The 25,781-nt window shown below is 36.5% G+C and overlaps 1 protein-coding gene across 6 annotated transcripts in view; it reads right to left on the bottom strand.

The window, feature by feature from the left end:
* LOC138701645 (protein O-linked-mannose beta-1,2-N-acetylglucosaminyltransferase 1-like) overlaps positions 1 to 25,781 on the bottom strand; it is a 1,230,831-nt gene that overhangs the window by 727,307 nt on the left and 477,743 nt on the right. For 2 of the 6 annotated variants that reach the window (XM_069828753.1, XM_069828754.1), the window contains exon 3: positions 12,919 to 12,946. The exons of the other annotated variants lie outside the window; for them this stretch is intronic. The gene's annotated coding sequence lies outside the window, so the exon portion shown is untranslated. The remainder of the gene's footprint in view (positions 1 to 12,918; positions 12,947 to 25,781) is intronic. 6 annotated transcript variants of the gene reach the window in all.

The raw sequence follows: 25,781 nt of genomic DNA, 5'->3' as shown, positions 1-25,781 counted from the left end.
AAGGAACTCAACAAAAGTAAACAAACCTTTTATCCTGCTTTCCCTTTCTCTCTCTCTCTCTATCTTCATCAATTGCCTTCATTTCTCTGCTTGCTATCTCGTTCTCAATTCAATCCTTCCCCTCAAGTTGGCGACACTGTATGTCAAACAACTCCTCGAAGAACAAAAGACCAGAGATTGCGTGGTGGATTTTATTTCCTTCTTGAAATCATTATCTCTTCCCTTTTGAAAGTTGCAGAAGAATCAGTTCTCCGTCGGTAGTATTACAATTCATCCGACATTGTAAATTCCATTTCCACCCTTTCGAAACCTTCAAACTAAAGCATGTTCATACCCGTCCGTCCGTCGTGTAGGTTTCACTAATTTTGTCATAAGATCCGAGAAATGAGAGTTCCAACCTGGCCGTGAACAACTGAATTCTTCTGAGCGACAAAAATTTATTATTTCTTCCTTCGGAGGGGAAGTAAAGTCAGGAGTAGCGCGTCGTAGATTTAACTACATTTAGTGATGTAACAAGAAAAATTTATCGCAAAAAAAAATTCTGAAATGCAAAATTGTAAATAAGTCTCGGCCGATCTTCATTTCAACTAGTAAGCATATAGGATAGTTCACCGTTGTGGCTGAGGGGTTAGCGAGTCTAACTTCGAACCCAGCGGTCCCGGATTCGGTTCCCGGTCAGGACGAGTTGCCTGGGAGGGTTTTTTTCGGGTTTTTTTCCCCTCACTCCTATGGATGAATATCAGGCAACTTTATCAGGCAATTGGAACCCCACTCATCTTCGCCACTTCCTTTCCTCATCATCCCGTTTCTGGTTTTTCAGATCACTCTACCGGCGGCCTTCCGAAGCTGCTGACTCTCTCGACCGGCCTCCGTGGAATGTAGTTCAGCGATGTTAGATGGCTTCTGCAATGGCACCCGAGGCGGACCTACTCGGGAGAGGAGTTTCGCCTCGGACCGACAGGGGGCCTTGGGGGAATTTGCCGAAGCAGGAATGGTGTATGGATTCTGTCGGTCGTTAAGGGAGTTATATGGTTAGGGCGGAGCGCATAGGGGAGCTGTGGCAGGGGAGGGTTAGTGCAATAGATTTCAAAAGGTCGCAGTGCTGGGCCATCCGTGCCCAGTCAGTTAAATTCCATTCCAAGCATATAGGATAACAGCCTACAACAGCGATCATCAGCACAGTGCATCCTCGGGCTAGCGTCTCTTATCCGCGGATAACACAGGCACTAGCTTGCTGCCGTGGCTGATGGTGGGTATGCATTCTTCCTCTCCCTACTGCACGACGGTGCATATTCCGATACACTTCTTACCCGACTACCACTGGCCTACAACGTTATTAATTATTATATAGCCTTCTGTCTAGCACTTCGATGGAACATCTATAAGAAAATTGTTACACAATACACAAAAGAACAACATTATCAGAATTTAAGGTCAGCTGCTTTGACTGTATATTCTCTTTATATTGTGAAGCGAGTGTAAAAGACGTCATCTTCTTTTGTGTCTTTGCTAGGAGGAGGTTTAGACCATTGTCATAACATACAAACTTTCTTTACATGCAGATCTGGGCTTTCCGTTACCATAGCAACGAAGTGTGAAATCTGAATGGCATTTGTTGACGGCCGCCGTCTTGGTCGGAGGGACAGCGTCACTCAGGACGACAAGCGGCGCCCATATCGCTGTCAGTCGACGCAATTTGAAATGTCTGTGTGACATCATGCAACGATGCTCAAATTGTTACGTAAATAAGCAATCCACGTAGCATGAAACGAGCAACAGCAATGACACATGTCTATGCCAGCCAGAAGTACTTTCTTTCCATACCCTGAATAATGGCCAAACGTGTTTAACGTCATATTTTGTCGACGTTAACATGAATGTGATGTAAACATATGTATGGACTTAAATGCTTACAAACTTAAAGCTCACGTTAAGTCTTATTCTCCTTCATGCGATGGCTTTAGCCCGTCGCCATCTTTTGTAAGGACGTTTTATATTTCTACGTACTCTTGGTTTGTAAAACAACATTTTGCTTAATAGTAAGTATAGTCTTATTTATCCCTTATTCTATCCCACTCGACAAACTCTCAGGAGTCCCATCTCTGCCCCTGTGTCTATTTTATCTGTAGTCTATTTTTAATTATCCATAATTTAATAATTATGTATAGGCCTAATATAATGACCGAAATATAGCCAATTTTTTTAAGTTTTGTGCAAGGTCATTTCGCGACTATCGACATAGTTGCTGATACATTTGATTGCTGCCATCTATCGATCAGTGCGCGAAAATCTAATTCATCTAGTGGCCATTTCTACAGACGTGTCCACAATGCGTCTTCTCATTCTGAAAGAGGCACGTAAATTTATCTTGAAGCTACATCATTCAAGATTCTTTGACGTTCTTTCAATTTATTACTTCCCTTTAAAATATAGTTGTGCTAAACAATAATATTACGTTTAAGTCCATACGTTCTACGTTCTTATTTACCTATTTATGTTCTGCGTACTGTGTACTTAGCTCTGTTTCAATCAATAATTCAGTATGGTATATTAGGTTGAACAGGAATGGCAAAATCGACTCTCCAACCTTTAAATTTGCTCCAAAAAATTACCAAAATTTGTCTATATAAACATTTAATTGAAATTAATTTTTCAGGAATTTGGTATATCAAATCTAGAACAAATTTATAAACAGATATTGCTGATTTATTTCCATAAAAATCACAATAAATTTAAATTTGATCCTCATGAATACCACCCGAGACCAACTACAGTTTCTTTCTAACACCTCCAAATGCCACACAACTGTTTGCTTAAAACACAGCAGACATTTTGGACCCAGAATATATAATTCATTAATTAGAGCTTACCCTGAACTAAGTACATTGAACACACATAGATTTAGAGAACAAATTAGATTATTTAATTTTTTTGTCTTTTCTTAAGCTATATGAGTATAAAATTGTAATCCAGTACTTGTGTATTTTATATTTTCTATATTTGTATATATCATTATATGGTCTGTATTTTACTATATATTAATATTCTTGTGTTGAATTAACACTCTTCAATTTTATATAGCTAGACTAAACTGAGCCCGAGCACGAGCTTCTGTTCTTCCGGGCCGCAATGCTTAATGTAGTGTAAACCTTGTGTATTAAATAAATAAATTTGACATTTGGAAAATCTTTCTGTAGACTGTTATTAATCCCGGCAAAATACAGTGATTTTTCATTAAATTGGAATTTGATCCCTGGTAGAACAATTATGTAACAAATAGACTGTTGAGGTTTTCTGGAATATTTACGTCCCCCCATTTTGTATACAAATTCACGTGTGCGAAACGATCATGAGTTTATACAAAGAAAATGAAAACCTCACGTGATAATAAATAGACTGTTTTAATAGAATAATAAATAAATTATTAATAAAATAAAGATAACAACTCTTAATTACTTATTTCCCATCATATTTCACAGAAAGAATGAAAATGTCTATTTATAATTACGATCGGAACCATCTGTTAACTATTGATGAGTGACAGAAACAACGAAATAAGATAAATATTCATTTTTTTTACAAACACAGTAACATTTAAAATGATAGAAATTTAATTAAATGTAACATATTTTGGAAGTGCCATTCCATAAAAGTCAATTTAATGGGTGTACTTTATGCTGAGGAAATTGATGTCGAAAGTGGTAGTGCGTTCTAAGCGTTCAATGATTCAGAGAACCCCAAGGAAAAGCAATTTAATTGCTTACATAAATTTATTTATAATTTACACTATCATTCTTTGTTTCTTGTTCTTTACGGCTCTGAAGTATTTTTATCCTATGAAAACCTATGAATCGCAGAGGTCGAATACAGCTTACGAGGTTAATTTCTCCTCTGAACCTCGCCGAGCGAGCTTCTGGAGTTGCCTGCGGGGCGAAAGGTAAGAGGGGAATGATGCAGGGGAAACATGAGCATGCGCTGGTAAAGAGACCAGCGCACTGCACTCAGCGCAGCTGTCCAGTGACGTAATAGTGAGACAGCCGACAAGCTATGGCGGAAACGTAGGAATGGTCGTTCTTGGTGTTTTAGTCTTAATATATTCATCTGTGAGTGTGACCAGTGTTCGTTTCCAAAGAAAATGAATATAGTCGCGACGCTGTTATTCCCGGCGTGACTCCTCCTCTTTGCTTACGTCTTAGGAAGTGAAGGCTCTATAAAGTCTAAGTAGGTAGTATCGTTCGCCATTTTTGTTCTTTCGTTGCCGAGCTACCATACGAGGAATCTATTTGCCACACCGTTAAACATTATCATGTCGTAGCTCCTATGATAATAAATCAAACGCACTGTAATTCAGCAAATAATTGAGCGGCAAATAACGTTTTCGTGTGCTTTCTGCGAACGCCAACGAAAGAGCTAAAATGGCGGGCGATTATATTAAGTATTTATCGAGCCTTAAGAAATGAATAACGTTCCTCAGCGAATCACAAGACGCACACGTTTAAATGCAACGCAATTGGCTGTCGGAAATTAGAGCGACGGGACTATAGTGTTCAATATATTTTACAAACAAATTTTTCAGTTTTAATCATGGAAGATAAGTGTAAAAGAAAGAAGTTTGGAAGGCCGTTACCTCAACTCGATTTAAAACAAGCACAAACAAGCCGAGGTAAGACATTCTGTACGAATTTTAATGTAATAGCCTAATATATGAAAGAAACAGCTGGATTTGCGGTTGTGAATCTACAAATAAATTATTTTGTTTCCCGTGCCTGCTGTTTGCTAAGGGTAAAGATACGAGCTGGACATGCATGGTGTGTCAGATTTAAGCCATTTGACACACATGGGAAATCTATCGCTCATAAGAATGTTTGCCTAGATTTATCAGTCCTTGGAAGAACAGAAATTAGGCTACAGCTTAGCTCAGCTTTCAGGAATAATATTGAAAGACAGAACGATAACGTAAGGAAAAATCGTCATGTTCTTTCAAAGACATTTGATTATCATCATCATCACGGCTCATTTTAAGGTAATTATCTACTTTAAAGAACTGTAGTATTTTTTTTTTCAGAAATGAGATATTGTTTAAATTGTTGGAAAACTATGTAATATTATAAAAGTAGTGAACCCCTTGTCATTTTAGGCACGAACAGGCACTGATGTCGAAAGATAATTTCTGTATTTATTGATAATTAAATTACGGTGTTCCTCATTGGTATCTGCAAAAAACTACGACTTATCAGCGGCAAGATAAAAGTGGCAAAATAACTCGTCAATACTGCAGTGATAGATGGCTCTAATGGGATGAAATTCAACGAATCTTACACTCCATTGGTGAGTAAGTAAATGAGCGAAAGAGTCACTATATTATCACCACAAAAATATTAATACCAATACGAAATGGAGAGAGTAATAAAACATTATATCATCCTAATACGAATGAGAGGTTTGTGATCTCACATTCTGGATTCGTCATCCTCCAAGAAAAGAACTTTCGATACTCGAATTATGAGTATGAATTTACCGAGACAAAAAACTCCTTGGTGGCACTTTGACTACTTGCCAGGGGATTCGAATTTTGCGAGTTCAAATCCGGCTGAGGGCTGCAAAAATGCTTAGCATTGCATGGCATGAATGAAGCAAAACAAAATGTTCCATGGCGAGATTTAGGACACTTTAAAAATATACAGTCCAGGATCAATTGAAGGGGTCAGTAGAAAAAGGACCTATCTCTCTCTTAACAAGTTCTGAGATATATTTAGATCTTTCTTAAATTTTTAATAAATGACCTACTAAACATGGAACCTGAAAAAAAAAGTATGGCAGTTTCTGTCACAAATTGAGGTAGTTTTCTGCAAATACAGAAAAAATGTCATTGAAAACTTAATTCTTTATTGTTTAATAGTAGTAAGAAAATATTTTACATCTGAGTACAATCACATATGCCCATTAATGTCCACAACACAATCGTCTGGTGAGCTTTCTGATTTAAAATTAAGCTAAAAGTCTTTATATACAACAGGTATAAATTTCATTAATGACATATCATTATATTTTGCGGTCTTAATCGGTATGCCTTGAGGACATCTAGCTGTCAGAGTCGTTTGTAATTTTGCAGGTTTTCCTTTTCTGAAAACAAACAGTTTCTCGTACACATCCACATCACTATATGTATATCGTGTAACAGTGTAATAAGACAGACTATCAAACAATGAATACAAGAGAATTAAAGTGAGAAAAAACATGTGAACAAATTTGAAGTGGAATGAGAGAGAAATTGGAAGTGTAATTAAGTGAATTAGATATTTCATGTTTTTCAATGTTGTGGGTTGGGAGTAGTATCAGGAGTACTATAACTGTAGGGTTATTATAGAAATAAATATATGGAAAGAGATAATAACATAGGAAATTTAGGAGTGAAGCGAAGAGAAAGTGATGTAAGTGTTGTGAAATAGAGAAAACGGAAAAGTCAACAAGTGATGTAGGAGAAAATAGTTGGAAAATAATGATTAAGAGTAGGTAGGATTTGAGAGTAGAGAAGAAAATAAATAAATAATGCAAATTATTAAGGAAGGAATATGCATTATTTAATAGGTGAGCGAGAAATGGAAGGGAGACAGTCTAGGTACGAGGGAGAGAATAGAAGAGGATAGAGAGGGAAGGATATATAGCAATTCAGTCATAACAGAACATTAGAAAGTAATCAAGAAATACTCGGCAATGAATACATTAATAGAAAAGAGTTGCATGTATTAAAGGGATGGTGGATCGAAAAACAGAAATGTGAAGGTCCACCATAACTGTGAATTGTAAAGTTGACTAACAAATAGGGTAAACTAGGGTCTGTTGGACAGTCGGGCATGTTGGACACTCTGTACTTTAAAGTGTTACCTCGCCACTTGTGGGCACTACATTCTGCTAGAAGTCAATGACGGAAGTAGTCACGAGTAGGGCTACTTCCGTCATTGACTTCTAGCAGAATGTGGTGCCCACAAGTGGCGAGGTAACACGTTAAAGTACAGAGTGTCCAACATGCCCGACTGTCCAACAGACCCTAGTTTACCGTATCATAAATATCTATATTTTACATCAACTTTGTGTCCCCCTTGAAATCTGACGCTTTTCTGAAATCAATACAAACACCAGATTGTGATCTGTTTCTCTTACACAGCTTACTCGTAAGAGGAGCTTAATTCACAAAGTCTTTAGATTGCATTTCTACAACACAAAATGAGTTTTCTAATAAGTTCTGTCCACTGTTGTAAATGTACTGAGTCTTCCTTTTCATCAGTGTTTTTATCACTGAGTCTGTATTTTCATTCATTATAACCTCAATATATTCAATACAGATAGCCATCTTGATTTACCATAATGATATAAAACATTCTTTCCTATTGGCCAGTTGGCAAAGGAGCTAACCAATAAGATTAAAGCTCCCATTGTTTGGAGGAATAGCTATCTTTCTCGACTGAGTCTGTTGCTGAAGCTGAAGTTTCTAAATTTAATATTAAATGACTTTATACTTCAGAATAGGCCTATCCTACACTTAAATAGCATACTGAATTAATAGAATAATAGTTGAAATTTCACCTTATGCAAGTAACTCTATTTCAGAAAAATGAGGGATAGGTCCCTTTTTCTACTGACCTCTTCAATTGTCGGTCACCAGTTAAACAAACTTAAATATTTCCTGTTTGGCGCAAAGATCTCTTTGTGAGTGCACATCTGGACTGAGACTACAAATATCTTACACGACAACGCCTAATGCGACCGAAGAGATCTCTAACAGAGGGGCAGAAAATTAACAGAACAGTGAGAAAAAAACAGACTATCAAAGCTGCAGCGTTTAAGGAACTTAAAATAAAATGTAACCATTGTTATAAGTAATTTAATTTTAGGAACCGAGGCGAAGAGAAATTACTTGCTCATAACGAGTTCCAACTACGAACCGTATTCATGTTTCTCAATTCTATTTATACAGTGATTTATTATTGAATGAAAAGCCTTATGAATACTATTGAATACTTTATTCACAGCCTTCTAATTGAATAAAGAAGGTCTAGTAGTTCCTGCTGAGTCAACAAGAAAGCGCGGAAGAAGCCGTCAAACATCTCTCTGAACAAAGGGAAACATTCTGAGAACTTACACAAGCCGCTACTGACAACAAGACAAATGACAATTGTGGGGCGTCTACATGGAATATTTCCATTTTCTAGCGCGGAGAGCTGTGAACAGTCGTCCAATAAACGATTTGGCATGGTGCCAAATTGAACTCCAGCAAGTTGATTACACGACGAAGCTAGGAAGAACACTTGTTCCAGAAATATCCCATTTAATTGTATGAATATGAAATACGGGGACCATCAACAATGTATTTATCATTATATACAAATAGCTGCAATAATTATCTCGCATACAGAACAATGTATATAAAGTGTCGTCATAGAAATCTATTCAGTTTTCTGACCGACACAATATTAATCAAACATTCGAACACAAGCAATTTCCACAGCAACCTAACATACTAGTTTTCACGTATACAATTTATAAACAACATGCTATCATGTTATATGTATATCACAAGAGGCTTCGGGCTAGTGAATTTATCCAAAGGAAATGAAAACATCAAGTGATATTTAAAATAACTATTTCGCGAATAAAATAATGTATTTATTTATTTATTTATTTATTTTATTGCTAGTAAGTTTCAAATGAATACAAGTTAATACAATATTATTAATTTTGAATTTTATTCAGCTTCCTCCAAGTGAAGGCTGCCTAGAAGACAAATTTAAAGGTCATGTTGAGTTCAGATAAGTTTGTAAAATAATATATAAATTAGTTTTTCTTTATTTTTCAGTCAATCTCTTATCACTTAACATGATAAGTGATAGACTGAAAAATAAAAAAACTAATTTATATGATATTACTAGAAGAAAAAGCTTACCATAACATTGTTGCTTTTTTTTTTTTTGTCGAGTAAATGGTAGGCACACAATTATAATGAAAAAAAAAAACAACGGAGAAGGAAAAGAAAAAGAAATAACACAATTATAAATAACTGAAGACGACTAAACAAAAGATCATTAATTCCAGAAGAAGCATAAAATTTCCTAGTACGGTATCTATTGGCTATCAGGTGATCACAGTCGTCTATTTAGCACTAGTTGCAAGACCCAAGTTAAGTGAGCAGATCGCCATAGGGAAGAGATCAATCTATTTACGTGTAGAGATGGTTTCTTAGGATTCTTATAGATCCCTTCACTACAGACAGAGATACTTCAGTGACAAGAGTTTGTCCTAGACCAAACTGATTGCAAAAATGCGCGAATCTTTTTGTGATGGTCCCTCTAGCCCCAATCAGTAATCCAATAACTTCGATCGACATTAGATGATATTTTTCCTTATAATATGGTATAGTGGGGTAGTATACTGTATGTCGCATTTTTCCTGATGTACCTCAGTAGGTTGATTTTCGCACGTTTCCATCCTTACAGTTGGATCAATTATGAATCCGCTTGTTGATCTTGTCGGGATAGCGATGATGTCAATGTGCCTTGTAGATCCATTTGTGGACAAACCATGGACCTCCTCCTCTACTTGGTAGTCTTTTCCTCGTAGGGCCGATGCTAGGAGGGATCGAATCTTGTGGTGACGACTATTTCTCAGTAGTTCTCCATGAGGACAGGCTCCCAGAATGTGAGCAAGTGTTTCTTTCTCACTCCGACAATGTCGGCAGTGGGTTCCATTCTGAGACCTACCTGATAGAGCATGTACTGGGCATAAAGTAGCCCACTCCTGAATGAGTAAGACTCGTGCTCAGGAGGGGTTTCCAATACAAACAAAAATAAAGTTTAGAGTGAATAAATCACAGATTAAAAAGGGTTAAATATCTTTAAACCCAAACTATAAATCCAATACATTTTTTTTATTAATTCGGAGAGGATTATTGGTTAAGATAATATTACAATACAATTTGTTTAATAATCTAGGACCTTGACTCATGCTATGATAAAAAGCTGCATTGGTTTTACATTTAGATTTACATAAACGCAGAGAATTCATATTTTTAGCTCTATATTTATGTATATACCTTTCAAAGTTATTAAGGTTTTTGTAAAAATATTTTAATAAACTAAAATAATAAATTTGTTTAATGTTGAAAACTTTGAAATGTTTAAACAACAGTTCAGTTGAGTAATCTTTCTCCTTTTTTAAACAAATTTTTAATACTTTTTTCTATAGTAAAATTAACGGATAAAGGTTGGAATTATACATTCTAAAAATAAGTAAAACGCATATTATTTTTTGAATAGCCTTAATTTTATTGTAACTACACATGAATTACAAAAACAACGAAATAACAGAAGTATTCATTTATAAACACAATTATTTTAAAAAATAAGTAAATTTATAATTAAGGGAAGTGGCATTCCATGAAAGTAAATTTATCTTATACTTGTAAGATATAATAATGTATTGTAACCAATATTATATATTAGAAGAAAAATAATTTGAATAATTACTAAGGGAAGATAAAAAATTGTATATTACACGTGGCTAAAAGTCCATTTGGTAAATTTAAAGCACTAATAAGATAAATATAACTATTACTGTGTTTGGCATACTTTGGTGCTGAAGAAATTTATGTTGATTATTTCTGATTTTATTTATGATTAGGTTATGGTGTTTCTCACTAATTTATATAGACTAAGTAAAATTTCCATTGCCTTCTAAATACTTACGTGGCCTGCCAATCAGGAAACAATTATTGCGAAAATCACCAGCGACAAAACAAAAGTGACAACATGTGTGTGTGTCTAATACCTACCCACTTCACTTGCGTGATTCGGGTTCCGCATTCTGCGGATAGATGGCAGGATTGTGACCCATTTTCCATGTCTCTAGATATCGCTGTCGAACAGCGGACCTTGCCATTTTCAAGTTGCACACTACTTCGGAGGGCCACGTTATGCTTGATGTGTATCAGTGTTCGTGTTAAGTGTAATGTAAGAAATAGGTGAGGATGATGGTGAGAAAGGGAGAAGGGGAAACCCGGTGCCGGCACGTAGCCTACTCCTGTCGAATAACACCAAGAGGGCCGCCAGGCTTAAAGTCCCCATCCGACGGACGAATGATTATCAACAGTGACATATGCCGTCTCTGCATACGCGCTGCGGAGATATTTGGGATTTAACCCAGGCATATTGGTGCACAATTTAGTGATTAGAAGTTGTGCACCGCCATCTCTCCTAGTCCCGAGGTAGAAATTTTTACATAAAGTTTCCGACCCCGCCGGGAATAAAATCTACGGTTTCGATTGATTAAAATTCAACTGATTCTTACATTCGATTGGTGAATTGATAGGAAAGCGAATTAAATTAAAACGTACCCAGTTTCTCAAAGATACAAGAATGAATCGAATATTTGTACTATTAATTGCATATTAATCTCATTCAGTATTATTAATAAATTGCTAACATAGGAGCGAATTAATTTCCCCGATAGATTCAACAATGAACCCAACAGTTGCCATGCTATTCATAAAAAAACAATGCATAAACTTTTGCTACTTGACGACTTGGCTTTTAGAGGGTCGGATTCAATATACCTCACACTCGTTGTCCCACTGTGCGCCTTATATATATGATGGTTGTTCAAAGTCCGACGGGTGGTCTGAGTGACATCCCTGAATATGATGCTGGCAGATGGGCCATTCTGCTCTAAGTCTTGACAGAGCAAGATCCCATCCCTAGATGGACCCCGATTCCCAAGACCTTAAATCCTACATAAGGACCGGGGTTCTTTTCTACTTATCTTTAACTACTACAAATGATAAATTAAATAAGGGGAAAATAATGCGTGGGAGGGAATGAGAGGGGAACGGGAGTATCCTAGAAAAATTTATTATCAACGTCCACTATGTTCACCATACATTCTTTCAAGAGCAGACCGGGAAATGAACCCGGGCCGCTAAGATGGAAGTTCGCGCTAAGTCACAGATGCGGCAAACTCTTTCTACAGAAGGGTACAGCTGGCGCCAGCGTTTTTGGCGTGCGTCCTATATATATACTGTAGTGCCCAGTTTGTGAGCAGGTTGCTAGTGCAGCTGAGAATGGTATCTACTTCCTATACACGCCACATCAGTCATTTGCCAAACACAGTTGTCAGATTGACTAAGGTAAATGTAAACACTCGCAGTTAACGTATCCATTACTTATTTCACACGCCAAAAACTGTGATGCGGACTGTATTCATTTTCCCGTTATGCACAACAATGAATATAATAACCGAACAACCATTTACTATAATAGTTTGTCCACAGGACCTCGTTCTGATTATGACTTCTTTCCTAGCTTCTGGGTGTTTATTACTTTGTAAGTAAACTTTTATGTACACTCAGGTTAATAAACCAGTTGTACTTAAGTACTGAAAATTTATGTGCGAAATACACGATGCTCCCATTTTCACCAAGTTTAAGATATTAAACACCCACGGTATTCGAGTGGCGTTCAACGCCGCTTTCGCATCCTTACAAAAATCAGTCAACTGGTTTCACCGTTATTTTCGGAAAATATTGATTCTTAAAGCTACTTAAAGTCTTACGAGGAAGCTATAGGCCTACTCAAAGCCTGACATTTGCGTCCATTGTTGAAAATGACATCATGCTCGTTCTCTCAAAGATCCGGACTAAAACGCTAGGTGTACTTCACAGTGTCAATTGATTAGCACATAAAGGGAAGGGTGAAGGGTGGATCAAAATTTCCTCATCGGTTTTCGACAAATCTCATTACAGATTCAGACTAAGGGGTGAGTTTGGGGGACGGGGTGAGAAGCGTCAAGTTTGTGATGGAGGGCGAGATAATTAGAGGCTGGCACCTTGTACAACACAAAGCGTTATTGTTTGCAGAAACTGTCACTTACCTTATCAGCCGCCACGTGTCGCTACAAGCTGAAACAAGAGAGAGGCGCCTTTCACAGTATCTGCAAGTTGTGCGTCGGAACAAACTTACTTTCTCCTCATGCAAAAAGTGCGTCGCTAACATCACTTGCCGACAGTCTACAGCCTTGCGAATATATAAACCCTAACTTACAGAAATTTGAGGTCTTTATCATCTCTTTTAACGCAATTCTTTGTTTTCTAAATGCATTTTTTAGGCTCTTTCAGTTATTCCTATTATAATTTCAAGGAAATTATAAAAAAACCTGTAAGAAATGTAAGATTAAAACCGAAAGTTCAATCTGAGTGAATGCTTCTTGTCTTCATGGCACGAAGCTAGTGTAGCTATGGCAAAATAATAACGCCTCTACTCGTTTTTCCGTACAACAATGCCTTCCTGGTATAACTTTTAGTATAATAATAATAATAATAATAATAATAATAATAATAATAATAATAATACTTACTTACAAAGGGCTTTTAAGGAACCCGCAGGTTCATTGCCGCCCTCACATAAGCCCGCCATCGGTCTCTATCCTGTGCAAGATTAATTCAGTCTCTATCATCATATCTCACATCCCTCAAATCCATTTTAATATTATCAATAATAATAATAATAATAATAATAATAATAATAATAATAATAATAATAATAATAATAACAACAATAATAATTTGATGCATATTTGAAATATATTGTTGTTGTTAATATTAGTGATAATAATATTAACAGTATCAGTAATAATAAGGAAAAATCAACAGTAGTAGCAATAAAGCACTAGACATAGAAATTTTAGCAGTAGATGAGCGGTCAATATTAGTGCAAATACTAGTTGTAGCTGTTGTAAATAGTGGTAGTTCAGTTACTGCAGCTGTAGTACCTACAACAGTAGTGACAGTACTGTGCCAATAGTAATGATGATGGTTGCTGTTGAAATACCGACGATTGTAATAATACTAGTTCTAATGACGTCTGTTGCATAGTACCAGTAGTATTAATGATTGTTGTAATACCAGTAGCAGCACTAGTTACTGTACTATAGTCGCGACGCTGTTATTCCCGGCGTAACTCCTCCTTTTTGCTTACGTCTTAGGAAGTGAAGGCTCTGTAAAGTCTAGGTAGGTAGTATCGTCCGCCATTTTTGTTCTTTCGTTGCCGAGCTACCAGAAGAGGAATCTATTTGCCACACCGTTAAACATTATCATGTCGTAGCTCCTATGATAATAAATCAAACGCACTGTAATTCAGCAAATAATTGAGCGGCAAATAACGTCCTCGTGTGCTTTGTGCGAACGCCAATGAAAGAGCCAAAATGACCGGCGATTATATTAAGTATTTATCGAGCCTAAAGAAATGAATAACGTCTTCATCAGCGAATCACAAGACGTTTAAATGTAGCCGACCTGCAACGCGATTGGCTGCCGGAAATTAGAGCGACGGGACTATAGTACCAGTATAAATGACGGTTCTTGTAATAGCAGTAGTGACAATTGTTCTATTAAATTATCAGTAAAAGTTATGGTGGTTACTGTAGTACCCGTAACGGTGGTTGCAGCAGTAGTATCAAAATAGTGGCAGAGATTGTAGCATCGCTAGCTATACAGTGAACCGTAAGTAATGTCATTAATTTCAGGGGGCTATTGTTTGGGATATTTCTAAGAAAAAAGTTTAACACAATTTTGCTCATTTTTGCTTTCTTTTCGAGATAAATTTTTTTTTTATATTTCGGAGATTTATTGATATTAGTTCACAAAAGTACAAAAGTAATAATTAAAAAATGATCTATAAAAATTGTTTTATATGAAACATTTCACAGCGTATTTTGGGAAAGTCATTGACTTAATTTCCAATATTATTAGTCAATTTAAGAGACTAGTGTATTATGACATATTATTGAAAGAATTTGAGTTTTGTCCTTTAAATGTGCAGAAATTTGATCCGAACAAATGTAACTTTTCGTTCTGCAACGAATTTTTAAATAATAAATTTGTTCGGTTCAAATTGTGTGCCTCCTTGGTTGTGGTCAACACGGCGAGGGATCACCGCTGAGACAACACGTGACAAGAGACAAGCATCTAGTCCCATGGACGAAAAAGAAAATCTCTTCCGTTGCATGTGTCGGGAATGGAACCACGGACCTCTTGGATGTGTAGTTCATACGCTATCCATAGGGACAAAGAGTCGCGCTCTAAGCAGTGGTGAACAATCATTCAACCAGATCGACGACGCGAAAGAAGGGAAGTAATAGGAGTAGTGGGGAGAGTACCGGAGTAGAGATAAGGGCGAGCGGTCAGTAGAGAAATGCAGTACAGCTTAACTGTACTAGAAACACACCGCTCTACCGCAGCACGCATGACATCCGATCGCTCTGAAGGAAAGCGACTAACTAACCCAAACACCTCTTGGCGTTACTAAATGGACTCGCTTGACCCAAGCGCACATTACCGGCGACTGTCAGGACTAAATAATCGTACTAAGGTGATAATGTGTTGTTAGCATGATGATCCTCCGGGCTGACTTTCGAAACCAGATTTCGCTATTCACTGTAGCTCAACTTCATCACGATGCTGGATGGACACCGGTTCTAGGAGTATACATTGGTCGAAATTTCAAAAGAAAATTAATACTGTACGTTAGTATCAGTATAAATTTTACTGATAGAAGTAATGTATTTTCGTCGTAAGTCATCATACAAAAATCGTCATAACATGGCTGTCGAAACCACACAAACTGGCCTCAACGACGTAAGCCAAAAAACTTAACTCTCTCCAGTCCCGCGCACACTTGGTTCGAGAACCAAAATGGACGCTAATTGGATTAGGGATGGATGGAACCTTTGAGGTATAAAGATACCAACTCCGCCGGCCATCTCATTCATACCGAGACAAAAGACGACGACAATGTGGCTCTGTTTGTTACGGCGCTTCCCTATGTTTCCTGGGATCACAGAACACAACGAAGGATGGACTGAGATCACTCTCCATGAAGCTACTATCATATTTCTGAAAATTAAAAATCAGGTGAAGATTTATAACGTATAAGATTTAATGCGCTTAAAGAAATTAGTTTAGACACAAAAAATGACTGAACCTCGTAGCGTGAATTTATCTAAGTCCAGTTCGGACAGTGCCTGATCCACGCGACTAGGGAAAGAAGGTTTACCTTGCACCAATTTACTCCTTGAATATATGTTTGTTATAGATAAGTTATAATATTTGACCTATAAACAGACTGAGAAAGCAACAAACTAATCAAAGGAGAAGCAGAGTGGCGTAGTGCATAAGAAATTTACTCAAGTGTACCGAAGTCTTCATATGGTACCTGTCCTTTTTTTTTTTTTTCTTTTTTCTAAGATGGTACACATCATTGATGCACTTATTTCATCCTTTTACGAGAGAGAAATCAAGAACAAAGAAGAGGAAATTTCAATTAACGATAATCTTGCGTAAGAGTTCCACATTTCTTAAATTCTGCGTGTGTACTAGTAAACATTAGGACATATTGCCGATGAAAACAACCACGGAAACAATCCATCTAACAGTTTAGGAAATACTTCATCTAACAATACACGACCAAATTTGTACAATAGCTTAAAAGAACATTTTTCCACTTGTTTAGGAGAAAATTCGTCTAATTGATGAGGAGGAAATAGTTGCACAGTTTAGAAGAACACCCGTTCAATATGATAAAATATATAACACATTAGATAAGGCAGAGACGAACAGTAAAGAAAGATCAGAACCTGAGGCAGTTGAGGATATAGCAGAGGTATTAGATATGTTTAAAAATGTGGGGATGTGATCAAAAAGTGCAAGAAAAGTGAAACTGGAAAAGATCGAGAAGTATAGGGGACAGAGAAAGTGTATAAGCAGATATGTACAATAAAATAAAGTATTTATAGGAAGTGAGAATAGTGACAAAGGATTAAGTGTAAGCAGAATAGTGAGAAAGTGAAAGTGAGCGCAAATAGGAATGAGTGAAAATAGTGAGAAAGAGTTAAGAGAAGTGAACAAATGACAGCATAAAATTAGTACTAACATTTGAACGTTGGAACAGTAAATGAATTTAAGAGAGAGATAAGAGAAAAGGTCAAAGAACAAATAGGACAAATAATTCAATATAATTGATAGAGAAAAATTGAAATTGAGATTTTAGTGAATAGTAGTTAGAGAAAAAGGGGGGTTTGAAAGGAGTATATAATATCAGATATATTAGGATTAATGAACAAATAGAGAATAGCAAATGAAATGTAGGAGAAATACTGAAAGGGAGATTGAACAAGTAATAAAAAAGGTACATGGTGTAATTGGGAGTATTGTACTGCAAATAATGTGTTATTGTAATAATATGTTAATGGTGGCACCGGATACAGAAATGTGAGGTACACCATTACATGTAAACAAGTGCTGTGACGAAATATAACATATCATATCATTTTGACTATAATTATATGTATATTTACCGCCTTTGCTTATCATACAAAATGAATGAGTTAATTAATCATATTTTCCTCATTAACGTTTTCGGTACGTAACTTGTACCATCTTCAGATGTTTGTATATTATTTTAATTGTAAACCAAGCCTGTGGGTGCATGTATCTGGACAGCACAGCTTACACAAAAACACTGACCATTTCAGTCCAGATACATGCACCCACAGGCTTGGTTTACAATTAAAATAATATACAAACATCTGAAGATGGTACAAGTTACGTACCGAAAACGTTAATGAGGAAAATATGATTAATTAACTCATTCATTTTGTATGATAAGCAAAGGCGGTAAATATACATATAATTATAGTCAAATTGTGACAGCTTATCGGTATATCTTCAACATGAAATTCATATCATATCATGTAACACATTAGGAGAAAAATTTAATAAAGTGTATCTTACAGGTCAGAAGAAAATTTCTACTATAACGGGAGGAGAAACTGTATCTTACAGTTCAGGGGAAAAGGTCGCACATACACAAAGTGAGAACGCGAGTTCAATTTATTGAAACTCTCACACACATTTTTATTTCTTCGGTGTAATTGTCACCTATAAGGGTGATTTACTCCCCTCAAAATAGTAAATACTCCTCCACCCAGCATATCTGTGCATGACAGCAACAATATAGTGCGTTATAGATCAAGTTATTACACACGCATCTTGCAGCGTGCATGAACAAGGGAATCCATTAGGAACGTAGCAAATCCCGGGGCGACGTATAACCCACTCACGCGTTGAGCGATAACAGAATGGCGATAAGCTGCCCCACCCTCGAGCTCATCTTGCAATAGTTCTATACTCTGGATAGGCCTACCAATTCGGCCACTTGGATTACATACGCGACTCGATTGAAGTGTAGTTATCAGTTCAGAGTAGGTAAGTAAAACGTGTTTATGCTATAGTTCGACAAATGACTTAAAAATGTGCGCAGAAGCAACGGCAGTGTTGCCAACTTCAGCGACAAATCACTAGCTCTAGCGATTTTCAGGGGTGTTTAACGAAAAAGAAATACGATATAGCGACCAACGATTTTTCTGGAGTTGTTATTAATAATTTTGTGAGAAATTTTGCGATTTTACGTTTTGTCATTTGTACTGTTTTTAATAAGATGTAATTACAGTCTGATCCGTTTGCGTATGGTTAATATTAATTTTTTATTATTATAAAGCTATTATGATAGTAAGAAAAATTTCTTGCTGGTTATATTATAATTAAAAGATGGGAGTTTCCATATATGACAATTTACAACGCATAACCTGAAATGACAAATGAAAATAGTAGATGATTAAAATAGCTCCTACAAATAAACATCGGGCAAAGTGTGTTCTTTGGTATGTTAAATCTGAGAGTGTTAAAAGAGTTCAAAGGGAATTTCGACGTGAGTATGATGTGCGTAATGTACCTAAATACGATTCCATAATGTTGTGGTATCGAACATTTGTAGAAACAGGTTCTGTGTGTAAAAAAAAAAAAAAAACATGCAGGAGGTTGCAGGCGAAATCCAGTACAAGAAGCAGCTATCTCTTGACTTGGCTCCCAAACTCTCCAGATCTAACCCCTCCTGACTTCTTCGTGTTGGGTTTTGTTAAAGACATTGTCTATTCACACAAACCCAGGAACAATGATGATCTGAGAGTAAAAATTACTCAAGCTTTTCAACAAATCACCCCTCTTATGTTACAACAGACATGGGCTCAATTGCATCACCGTTATGAGTTGTCTGCACAGCTCATAACGGTGCGCAATGGGGGTCATATTGAGCAATGAGAAATCTCCCATCTTTCAGTGCTATATGCACAAAGTTTCAACAAATAAAGTTCAGGAGTAAATGTTTTACGGTGTTTTTATTTTATCCATACCCAAACGGATCATCCTGTATTTGGAAACACTTAATTTGATAATATTTCGACATTTTAAATATTATTATAGAGAAAATATTTTCTTTCTTACAATTTCAAAACTTCATAAGAACAACCCTGCACAACTTATCATGACAATTTGGGTAATCCCTTGCAGTATCTTTCCTTTGGCGAATTATTGGCGCTGTTAAATGGTACGGTATACATTTTTGGGTTGAGGTGAACAAATATTCTACCGAGGTACCTCTAGTAATTTTCTATGTTCGCTATGGCCGTACTTCCTCCTTCCTATTCCAATGCTGAGGTAGTAGGCCTGTTCAGCAAGTCTTACCGAGTGAAACCAAAACAGCTAGTGCTATACCTCACGCCAGGAACACCTTCCGGATTTCTGGAAAACCGTGTTACAAATATTTCCTTAAAGTGTTCTGCGGAAGACTGAAAATATTGATGAAATACGCCTTTCACGACAGCAGCTAGTACTAGAGGAGGATATGAATGATTTATATCTGTAAAAGTTACGATACATTTTTGCTACTGTTTATCTTACTCGTTTCTTCAGATACCCTTTTCTTTTTACTTGTAAATTGAATTTAGCGACTTCTTAGCTACATTTGGCACTTGTTTGGCGACTTAGAGGTGACGATTGTTGGCAAAAGCATCATCATCAAAGGCTTGCCGAAGCATCCCAACGGTCTCGGCTGCAGTTTTCCCTAACAGAAAACAAAATTTCACACACACTCTTTGTTCCTTGTGGTCGGCCATCTCACTAATCGCCAAACGGTTGAAACAGGAACGCAAACAACACAGTACCACAAACAAACCACTTAACTCAGATTGACACCAGTTCACATTTTTCAAGTAACTTGAATTCAAGTTACGTGATTTCAAGTACCTGAATTCAAGTCGCCGTTCAGACATATTCAAGTTATTTTGTTTTCAAGTAGGATAAAATGGCGTCCATGGATGTTGTGCAATTAGGAATTTCTGCAGTAGCAAGTTTCCGTGCCAGGGAAATGATAAATATATTGAAGAAATGGAAGATGCGTTGTTCAGTATGGGTTAGGAATTAGATTACTAAGAGAAATACACGACCAATGACTATTACAAATAGAATAAGTGAAATCTTCAAGCAAGTTTAATAATTCTTATCGCAAATGTAATAAAATATAAGCGAGTCTGATTTACCATAATCGAAAATGATTATCTTGAAGCTGTTACAGTTCCCCCACAAAAATCTATCAACCACATTGAACCATGCCAGTTTCGGCGATAAACGTCATCCTTTCAAGCAACGCTCTTCTCTTCTTAATCCCTGTTATCTTCCTCACTTCTTTTCTATCTACAGTTTAATGTTTTTTTTTATTATTTTTCATAGGCTATTTCATCTGTGTCCACGTTAAAATCTCTGCTGTTCAATTCTTCAATGAACTCTTCCTTTCTTTGCAGCTTCCTTTGCATTTCTATTACGAAATTTTGGAGTTTCTATAATCCGCAGGCCTTCGTGAATTTTATACAACTTCAGAAACTCAAATATTTGGTCATTATTTCACTTACTGCTGTTTCCTATTATTTTTACGTTCCTAGTAGAACTGAAAAACAATCAGCGGTTAATTTAACGCTCTTAAAACAGCTATTAATTTAAATTCCCGCTCTTTTCTCCTTGAATTCAAGTTATCAAGTGACGTTCACACTTTTCAAGTGTTCTTTCAAGTCAAGTAAAAAGTAGAAAGGGATCCAACTTCACTTGAAACTTGAATTCAAGCCGTTAATTGATTTCAAGTCAACTTGAAACATAGTTCACACTTTTCAAGTTCGTCTTTTCAAGTGACTTGAATTCAAGTTACTTGAAAAGTGTGAACGAGGCTTAACGGTCGCGGGAGACCACAAACTAACACCACCTAACAGCACAACTCTACAGCAGTACAAAGCATGCGCGCGCAACAGTTCGGTTCCAGTTACTTTTGGGTCCACCCTCGTATAATCAGTTCAGACGCCACTAGTGACAGAACTCCTATCTTGACCAGGCATTTCCAACTGCTGACTCTGTGACACCACACTCTCTGCTCCTGAGCTCCTTGAGAGGGGAAGCATAGCTAAATAGCAAAGTATGGGGAGTAGAGTGGAAAGGATGGAGATGTTTAAATAATGGAGACACAACTTTACCCTCCCTCACGTGCTCTACCAGCTCTGCTCTGAGAGGGAAAACGCGCTCCGACGTTACAGGTTGGCCAGTTGGAAATGACTGATCTTGACGCTCACGATCCAGAATATCCCGTAGTATGAGTAAGTCTTAAGTATTGCGCTTCGTAAGAACATTTGTTTACGCGCGCTTCGTTATGGCAATGAATTTCGACTCTTCATTGTCCTTATATACAATATCATTGGCTACTGCATTGTCTAGGAGTAACGTGCGGAAGTCGTGCCTGGAGGCTGTGCTGAAGTGTAGGTTCGATTCCCGCATACACTGATTACTTGATAGAAATTTTTCATTAACCGTAATACGAATAACAGGTAATTCCATGACAAGTTCTTGGATTCATGTTACCAAATCTTCATCACATATTCCAGAGACGCTAAGTACCCGTGTAGTTGATACAGCATAATTAACTATACCATATTTAAAAAACATGGCATACTGTGTACAAAATTTCCACAACCGGTGGCTTTGTGAAGAGCAAATAAAGGTTTGCAGTCAATGAATTTCCGTTTACCCGTCTTTTTTGCATTGCACATTATTGTATGAAGAATTTCTATTGCAATATATTCCCTGCAATAAGTAAATTTCTATTACCCAACACTTCCATAATGAAGTGCTATTTCCTGCACGCGTTGCTACAGGAAACAACTAATTTCTGCTATTTCCTACACTGTGTTGATATGAAAACCAATGCTTCGTAAACAGTAAAAACTTCATTCCCCTGTAGCCCATACTGTATTACTATTCCTACAGAAATACAGTTTCTACACTACTCGTTGCAGCTCTTTTCGATCCGGTAAGAGGCTACTTTATACCTTCTTCTTCTTCTTCTTACTTTTTGTAGGTTTAGAGCCTGTAATGTACAGAATATAGAGTTCCTTCATCAAAAATAGCATTTGTGATAAACACACCATTTCACAAATTGCCTGTAATCCCCACTCTCTCCACATATCAGTTCTACCTGACGTCATGAATGCGAGGAAACGCAGAACTCGCAACCCAGCAGCACGAATTCAAAGCGAAGTATTGCCAGGAAGAAAAAAGTTGTTCCCCTCCCTCAATGTTACGTCTATCGGATTTTCATAAACATAGCATTATAGACACACATACACACTTGTGAGAGAACAGAGGTATATTATTGAACATTATTATAATATTTTTTTTTTAAATTATGAGTAACATTTACCTACGAGCCTTCACTAGACACAAACAGTAACTCAAGCTGGGGACAACATTGCCAAATGCCAGTAACTCAGTACTTATGTAAAGGATAGACAAATAACATGTGAATTAAATTGTAAATAAAAAGCTTTCTATGTAATTCGTATTATTCCATAATGAATATTTTACACGTTGTTACAAAATTACTGAAAACATGCAAATTGTGAAGTGCATACACACTGAAATTAATGAGCTAATCTTAAGAGAAATTGATACTAAAAATTTATAACCCCAACTTTTTTCAGCAAATACCGCTACCTGTCAGGGCCTAAAAGTCAACTCTCAAGGCAAATAAAATGGTTGTAAACACAAATTCTTGTAGAACAAACCCTCCTATAAATCGATGAGCATGTCAGTAACATCATTTCCAAACCTTCATAATAGTATTCATTATAATTATTTGAATTAATAAACTTATTGAGATTTAATAGTAATTTATACGGCATTTCAAAAGTCAGTTAAAACATTAAACCACTACACACATTATAATATTTGAGATAGGGAAAAAAACATCACAGTGTTGGGCAAACAACGTGGTTTACAAAACATTGGAAAGATGTTCGCCGTTCTCTTGTTCAACGTACAGCATTCTGTCTGCGACACCATGCATAGCATTTTGCAGCTAATGTCTTGGAATATTGGCAATTTCTTGCGAGATGGCAACTTTCAGTTGCAGTAGAGTTGTTGGATGTGTCAGGAAAACTCGTTCTTTAAGGTAACCCCACAACCGAAAGTCGGAATGATTGAAATCTGGAGATCGCGGAGGCTACATTCTTGAAAAGTGCCTACTGATAACCTTGGTCGAAAAACGAACCTCAATTACGTGTATTAAGTGATATTTAAAGTGATATTTTAAAAATTCCTTGTTTGAAATTTATATACAGTTAAGTTAGTGCATTAGAATTGCATTCGTAAACAGTAAAATATACAAAGTCCTCTCTATGACTTATATAGGTAATTATACTTAACATACATTGTCCGCCACCTGTCAGAGGAAGAACAATTGTTGCATACATCTCAAAGTCTGATTAGTGAACTATGTTACTATGAAGTCAGCGATATATGTAATGGAACTATCCATTCTATCCCATTATCTCCTGGCCTCATGAGCGATGCCTTAGTGGTGTCACTTCCGAGCCAACCAGTCCTCGGACTGATGACTAAACATACAAATATGCAATCATTTTCGTTCACTTCCCATCTTCAGTCGCTTGCCACGACCTACGAAAAGAGTGGCTCTATGCATATTCGAGTGAAATACGCAAATAATCAGGAATTTTTAAGTCTACTGTATATTAAGATTTTAGCTAACTTTAATGGCTTAATACTGTTACAGAATAAAATATGACGTCATGTACAGATATCATGTCGACCGAAATTTTCACTTTTCCGAGGGCGTGAATATACTGTAATATTTCAATAAAATTGAAAACACACATACAAATGCATTACATAACGTCAGTCATTGGTAACTTGGGAACCTTGATTACCCCGTTTACTTTTTGAGAGATCGTCGGAGGAAAGGAACCTTGAGGATTGTCGACCCCTTCATGCAGGCCTCCCTTCCCGCACAGAGCTATGGTGTTATGTATAAATCACAGGCGCGGGCGTGCATGTGCAGGAAATACGCGATACATTGGTTTGATGAATGTGCATGTCATTCCTGGACTATTGTCACTTTGTAACAAATAACAGGCAGCTGGCATTGCTGCCGAACCTACAGCCCCCGCTTCAAACTCTATTCGGACAAACTCAAAAGAAAAAAAAAACTGAATTAATCAGAACCGTTACCATGGCAACTAAATTACAACCAAAGGGAAAAATTTGCTTCTATCTTTCAGATTATTTTACTTTCAATTAACAATAATAATTGTAATGTTAAAAGAGTCTGATACAGTGCATAACTTATTCTTCCCACAGAATATTACATTTAAAACTTCAAATCGGCCTACGTGTTTGTAGTTCGGAACTCCCTTACAAATCTACTACACAAGCGTTCATTAATATTCCCGAAGCCGATTCTGACTAATTATTATCGTCTTACGAGGACTTTGGTCGGCAGACAAAACACATATTGATATACAGAAGGCAATGTAAATCCTACTATTGATATGTAACCATAATACAGTAGTATTCAGCTTATTTGTCTAGGCTTTGAATAAAATACCCACTGAGAATTAAACTTAGGAAATGTTATGTTTCACACGTCTGAGGTGACGCGTGGACGCATCGTAGAAAGCAGATCTTATTATAAATCAAGTAGCAAATGCCTCCCAGTGATATATCTATCATATCAATTAAATATTATTTTAGTATATTATTCTCATTAATACTATAAACTATACGTATGCATAGGCTAATTTAAAATCAACTAAAATAAAATAATTAAGTAAAAATTCCACAGCAATTTTATTCAGATTGTTTTTTCTTTTTTTTTAGAATTAATCTTAAGAAAAGACCTCTTAACCCGCCATGTTTCCTGAAGTCTTCGGTAAACGACATAAATTTCTCTCGGGAATAATAATGAATGCTTGTGTACTCTATGAAACAGAAGAAACATATATTTATGTTCTATATTCGTGCAGATTTTTATTCATTGGCTTTACTACTGTATTGTGAAACTTCATTTGTTAAATTGACACAATATATACAAAATAGAAGGAACGTACAGATAATGGTTCCTATAAATTGATAATAAAAAGTATAACATCTTGCTCCTTCGCCGAAGATGGTTAAAAAAAAAAAGAATATATTTTGTGTCAAAATTTCCATTCAGAATTTTATGGTTGTTTTAAAATATATGTTTTTTGTAGAATAACATAAACTATTTATGACCATATTTTAGTAGTAATTTTTCATAAAAAATCACAGGTACCGATTAATCGCCTAAAAAGCAATTTCAAATTCACTTGTCCACTGCGGTAACATAGCTGTGGAAAGTCGGCATCCCTTCACCCAAGTTAGAATTACGTACACTCAATCACCTGCAAGTAAGGAAAGTGAAGATCCTATATGCTGCTATTTATCCTCTGCAGCGTTGCTACAGAGTGCATTTTATTTTCGAAAAAAAAAT

The sequence above is a fragment of the Periplaneta americana genome, chromosome 6, assembly GCF_040183065.1.
Source record: "Periplaneta americana isolate PAMFEO1 chromosome 6, P.americana_PAMFEO1_priV1, whole genome shotgun sequence".
NCBI lineage: Eukaryota > Metazoa > Arthropoda > Insecta > Blattodea > Blattidae > Periplaneta > Periplaneta americana.
The sequence above is the reverse complement of the archived record's forward strand: the minus strand, read 5'-3'. Positions and strand labels throughout refer to the sequence as shown.